This window comes from Piliocolobus tephrosceles, unplaced genomic scaffold (assembly GCF_002776525.5).
Source record: "Piliocolobus tephrosceles isolate RC106 unplaced genomic scaffold, ASM277652v3 unscaffolded_12883, whole genome shotgun sequence".
In the NCBI taxonomy this organism is placed as follows: domain Eukaryota; kingdom Metazoa; phylum Chordata; class Mammalia; order Primates; family Cercopithecidae; genus Piliocolobus; species Piliocolobus tephrosceles.
In genome coordinates, this window is record NW_022294180.1 from 2,721 (window position 1) to 8,572 (window position 5,852).

The 5,852-nt window shown below is 46.7% G+C and overlaps 1 pseudogene; it reads right to left on the reverse strand.

The window, feature by feature from the left end:
• Nucleotides 1–1,773: 1,773 nt before the first annotated feature.
• On the reverse strand, nt 1,774–4,385 carry LOC111533538 (annotated as a pseudogene).
• Nucleotides 4,386–5,852: the final 1,467 nt, after the last annotated feature.

A 5,852-nucleotide genomic window follows, 5' to 3' on the forward strand; every position in this document is an offset into this window, starting at 1 on the left:
TAACATCTTTAGGAGACATGTAGAAAGTAAGCTGTAGAGGAGTATGCATGGACTTGGAAACTAGTTTGCAGACTACTGTGGTAATCCAGCGAGGATGTGCTTTGGATGGGGCAGTAGCAGCAGAGATATAAGAAGTGGTTGAATTTGAGATGTACCAGAAAGATCTTGTAACGATGTTATGTTATTCTTAGTTTGATTTTTGTTCTGTGAACTGAGGACCCCCATCCACTCTGCCCTGATTGTCTATTTACATTCTCTGAGGTTTATATATCTATGGGGCTCTTGAGTAAGTTTCTGTTTTCTTTTTTTTTTTTTCTTCCTTCTTCTTTTTTTTTTTTGAGACAGGATCTCATTCTGTTGCCCAGGCTGGAGTGCATTGGTGTGTTCATGGCTCACTGCAGCCTTGACCTCCTAGGCTCAGGGGATGGACCTGCCTCAGCCTCCCTAGTTAGTAGCTGGGACTATAGGTTCATGCACCATACCTGGCTAATTTTTGTATTTTTTTGTAGAGACAGAGTTTCGCCATGTTGCCCAGGTTGGCCTTGAACTCTTGGGCTCAAGTGATCCTCCCACTGCTGCCTCCCAAAGTGCTGGGATTAAAATCGTGAGCCACCACGCCCAGCCGGGCAAGTTTCTTAAAACCTCCAAGGCTTAGGGTACTCATCTGTAAATTTCAGCAATATTGTGGTGTGGATTTCCTGGCAATACCAATGGGTAACTTGGGAGTTTAGGTCTCCCCCGAATAATTTTCACTGGGTAGGCTTATTCTTAAATATAGACAACTGACATCTTCTCAATATTTTGAAATTGCTGTGCAAACACAAATTCAAACAGATAGCTATTTCTAGACACTATATGGAAATTTAGGAGCAGCTATTGTGTGGATATGAAGAAAGTTATTTTAACACAACTTAAATCAACTAGCCTAGTGCTCTGATAGGCACTGGAAAATGTGACTTTCTAACACTTTCACCTTATTAATTATTGAAGAAATAATTAAAATGAAAACCAGAATTAATTTCTCACCCAAATTAAAAAAGATAGAAAACAAAACAAAATGAAAAACTACAGAAACCCATGGGACCTTTGAGGCTTTGGTGAAATGACCACTCAGACAATGTTGATGGATGTGTAAACTGGTATGAAAGCCTTTGTGTGAGCTGGTAATGTGTATTGGTCCTCAATGACATCCACACCTTTTGATCCAATTGCTCTGCTTCACGAGAATATTATATGGAACAATCCTAAAGTTGGAGAGACCTTTATGCTTATGAAGGATTTTTTGTTCATTTTCTCTGGACTGTGAACCATTTATTTCCAAAGTATAAATAAATTTGCTATCTGAGAAAAGATGCTGCCCGGGTGATGAGGGCCACAGCCTCTCCAGGTTCCCTTCCCAATTGCTCTGCAGTCCAAACCCAGTCCCCTTAGAAAGCTGCTAAGCCTCAGAAATGAGTCTTGGCTGTCAGAGTCTGGGAAATAGTTGAGAAGAACCAGCCCACTCCCGTCTGCTGCTGCGATTCTAGCACAGCTTGGGCCCAGTTCTGGCCAGGTTCCAAGCTGGCCTGGTGCTCACCCTCTCTGTTTGACCATGTTCCAAAGGGAGGGGCAGAAGCTACAAGTCCCTGACCTGGCCACACCACATGGTCATGCCCAGGTGACTCCCGGTCCACTGCTCCCAGCTGCCATGAAGAGCCAGCCACCCAGGTCCCCTGAGCTACTGCCAAGTGTTAGTTGAGAGTGGCCTGCTTTCAAGCTGCTCCCCTTGGCTGGTCACTGCTGCCTCTGAGCCACAAAGTACTCCTCCTCGGCATTGTCATCTTACTCCTGCTGGCCGCTTCAGGGCAGTGGCTCCAGGTGGGAACTGGAGCCTAGCCTCTTCAAGGGTTCAGAGCTGTCATCACCTCTGGAGTGCAGGGCTTTGAGGATATTCCTGAGAGGCAGAGCAGGGATTCCAGCCAGTTCAGGTGGCTGATCTGATCAGCCAGCAAAGTGCAGACTTCCTTCCAAATGCCAGCAATGGAGGCAGTGAGGCTGGAGGGTCTGGAGATCAGGAGGAACTCAGAGAAGTCCAAACCGAAGGTAAGAAGCCCACCAAGGAAGAGGCTCCCAAGTGCCCCAGGAGCAGCCCTGTGTCCTGGAAATGAAAGATTTCCCCAGACGTGGACAAATGGCGACTTTCACATACAGCAAAGAGAGGGAAGAGCCCCAGAAACACGAGTGGCTGCAGGTGGAGCATGCTGTCGATGGAGTCCTGGAAGCCAAGATCAGCCTTCTGCTGGAATGTCCGGGTGAGGGTTCAGCGAATGCCACCAATGAGCGAGGTCCCCAGCACCAAGGTGAAGCCCTCCACATTGGGCTGTGTGGACTTGAAGGTGAACATGAAGAGACTCCCGGCGATGAGGAGGATCACAAGGACCAGTGCCATTGCAACACCTCCAGCTTGAAGATCAGAAAGAAGATTGAAGATGAAGAGGACAGCTAAAGATTTGGTTATTGTGAAGCTCCAGTTGGACAATCTCATGTCAAGTGCTGTTGCCAGTGCGGTGGGAGCCACTCTTCTGAGGTAGTAGGTCCATCTCAGCACCATGAAGGTCTTGTGGCTGGATCATTCAACCAGCGCCCTTCATTGTGGAAGGCGATGCCTGCCAGTGCAGAAGCATAGTCAACACTGCCTTCCACACAAAGGTCACAAGAGGGCCCATCTCCCTATCCATGGAAGCTGCTACGCCCTAGCTCCTGGATCAGTGCGGGCAGGCACCTCTCTTAAAGACAGTTTGTAGGAAGAGCCGATTGAGGTAGCCTATGACTTTCAACAAGAACGTCACCTAGCTAGAGAAGTCTTCTTCACCTCCATGATTCAGAACAATCAGCAGAGCCCCTGGCAGAGTTCTCACCAAAGGGGCTGGTAGCCTGAACCAACCCCTTCAGCAGTTAACTGGGTGCAGGGCGCACAGGTCCCCAGGTCTGCTCTGACTGGGGTGCCTACTTTTAAAGGTTGATCACATCATATACCTAATTTTTCAACAACAGCAAAGGAATTATAGTTCATCTGCCAGATCAAATGGACTATTACTCAGCCATTAAACATGGTAACATATACGAAAATACACTTTTTTTTTTTTTTTTTAAATAGAGACAGAGTCTTGATCTGTCGTCCAGGCTAGAGTACAGTGGCACGATCTTGGCTCACTGCAACTTCCTTCTCCTGGATTCAAGCAATTCTCCTGCCTCAGCCTCCCGAGTAGCTGAGATTACAGGCAAGTGCCACAACACCTGGCTAGTTTTTGTATTTTTAGTAGACGGGGTTTCGCCATGTTGACCAGGCTGGTCTCGAACTCTTGACCTCAAGTGACCCGCCTGCCTTGGCCTCCCAAAATGCTGGGATTATAGGTGTGAGCCACTGTGCCTGGCCGAAAATATACTTGTTTAATACAAATTAAAAAGCGGGCTGCAAAACTGTCCATATATATTGATTATAACCATATAGAGAAATCTGGGCAGATAAAAAGATTGGAAATAGGCCAGGCACCGTGGCTTACACTTATAATCCTAGCACTTTGGGAGGCTGAGGCGGGCAGATCACTTGAGGTCAGGAGTTCGAGACCAGCCTGGCCAACATGGTGAAACCCTGTCTCTACTAAAATACAAAAAATTAGGCCGGGCGCGGTGGCTCAAGCCTGTAATCCCAGCACTTTGGGAGGCCGAGATGGGTGGATCACGAGGTCACGAGATCGAGACCATCCTGGCTAACACGGTGAAACCCCGTCTCTACTAAAAAATACAAAAAACTAGCCGGGCGAGGTGGCGGGCGCCTGTAGTCCCAGCTACTCGGGAGGCTGAGGCAGGAGAATGGCGTAAAAAAAACCCGGGAGGCAGAGCTTGCAGTGAGCTGAGATCCGGCCACTGCACTCCAGCCCAGGTGACAGAGCGAGACTCCGTCTCAAAAAAAAAAAAAAAATTAGTAGCCGGGTGTGGTGGCAGGCGCCTGTAATCCTGGCTACTTGGGAGGCTGAGGTAGGAGAATCGCTTGAACCCAGGAGGCGGAGGTTGCAGTGAGCTGAGATTACACCATTGCATTCCAGGCTGAACAACAAGAGTGAAACTTCATCTCAAAAAACTTAAAAAAAAAAAAAAAGGAAATAAAAATACTGAAAAAGCTTATAGTAGTTATATTTAGGTAGTATAATTACGGGTGACATGTCTTCTTCTTTCTAACATTCTGAATTTCCCTAATGATTTTGCATTAATAGAAATGATTGTTGTAGTATGCATCACTCACATATCTGGAGTGAGTGCTGGCTGTTGGCTAGAGTGATGAAGGTGACTGGGTTACATGTCTCTGGAAGGGCATCCTGGCCTTGTCCACAAGGTGATGACCGCATGGGTCGCAGGAAAGTGCAAGCACTTTCTTTTTTTTAAATTATAGTTTTTAGCCAGGTGCGGTGGCTCACGCTTGTAATCCCAGCACTTTGGGAGGCTGAGGCGGCCGGATCATTTGAGGTCAGGAGTTTGAGACCAGACTGGCCAACATGGCAAAACCCTGTCTCTACTAAAAATAAAAAAATTAGCCAGGCGTGGTGGCACACGCCTGTAATCTCAGCTACTGGGGAGACTGAAGCAGGAGAATCGCTAGAACCCAGGAGGCGGAGGTTGCAGAAAACTAGGATTGCATCACTGCACTCCAGTGGGGGCGACAGTGAGATTTTGTCACAAATAAATAAATAAATAATAAATAAATAAATGATAATTTTAGTGCTTAAATCATTCTTTATATATGTGTAATATATATATACACATTTTTTTTTTTTTTGAGAAGGAGTTTTGCTCTTGTTGCCCAGGCTGGAATGCAACGGCACGATCTTGGCTCACAGCAACCTCCGCCTTCCAGGTTCAAGTGATTCTCCTGCCTCAAGCCTCCCGAGTAGCTGGGATTGCAGACATGCGCCACCATGCCTGGCTAATTTTGTATTTTTAGTAGACACAAGGTTTCTCTATGTTGGTCAGGCTGGTCTCAAACTTCTGACCTCAGGTGATCCGCCTGCCTCGGCCTCCCAAAGTGTTGGGATTACAGGCGTGAGCCGCTGTGCTGGGCCTATATGTATAATAAATTATATCTTACTCAGCAAAATGCATAAAATGTTTTGTTTTACATTTAAATAAACATCATATAAAGTTCTTTAGACTGGAGGCTCACAGTAATGAACAGACATTGGGCATTTCATAGTCTCCCTGTGGTGCTCTACCCTGACTTAATTTGCCTGCTGTCAGCAGAGGTGACCACTATCTATCATTCTGTGAATACTTTTTATGGCTTTACTATCCACTATTTATCACCAAGCAGTGTTTCACTTAATGTTGCCTCTTTTGCACTTTCCATGAAAGGAAGTAAATGGATTGGCATCCCTTTGTTTCCTTCCCCCTAGGATATTTCACACCTGCTGGTGTCTGAGTCTTGGACAACCCAATTTGCTCATCTATTCCATTTATTATAGTCTTTGGCTTCCTTTAATTTTATGTTCTTCTCTTATGAAAAATGTTGCTCGAGGCCGGGCGCGGTGGCTCAAGCCTGTAATCCCAGCACTTTGGGAGGCCTAGACAGGCGGATCACGAGGTCAGGAGATCGAGACCATCCTGGCTAACACGGTGAAACCCCGTCTCTACTAAAAATACAAAAACTAGCCGGGCGAGGTGGCGGGCGCCTGTAGTCCCAGCTACTCGGGAGGCTGAGGCAGGAGAATGGCGTAAAAAAAACCCGGGAGGCAGAGCTTGCAGTGAGCTGAGATCCGGCCACTGCACTCCAGTCCGGGCAACAGAGCGAGACTCTGCCTCAAAAAAAAAAAAAAAAAAAC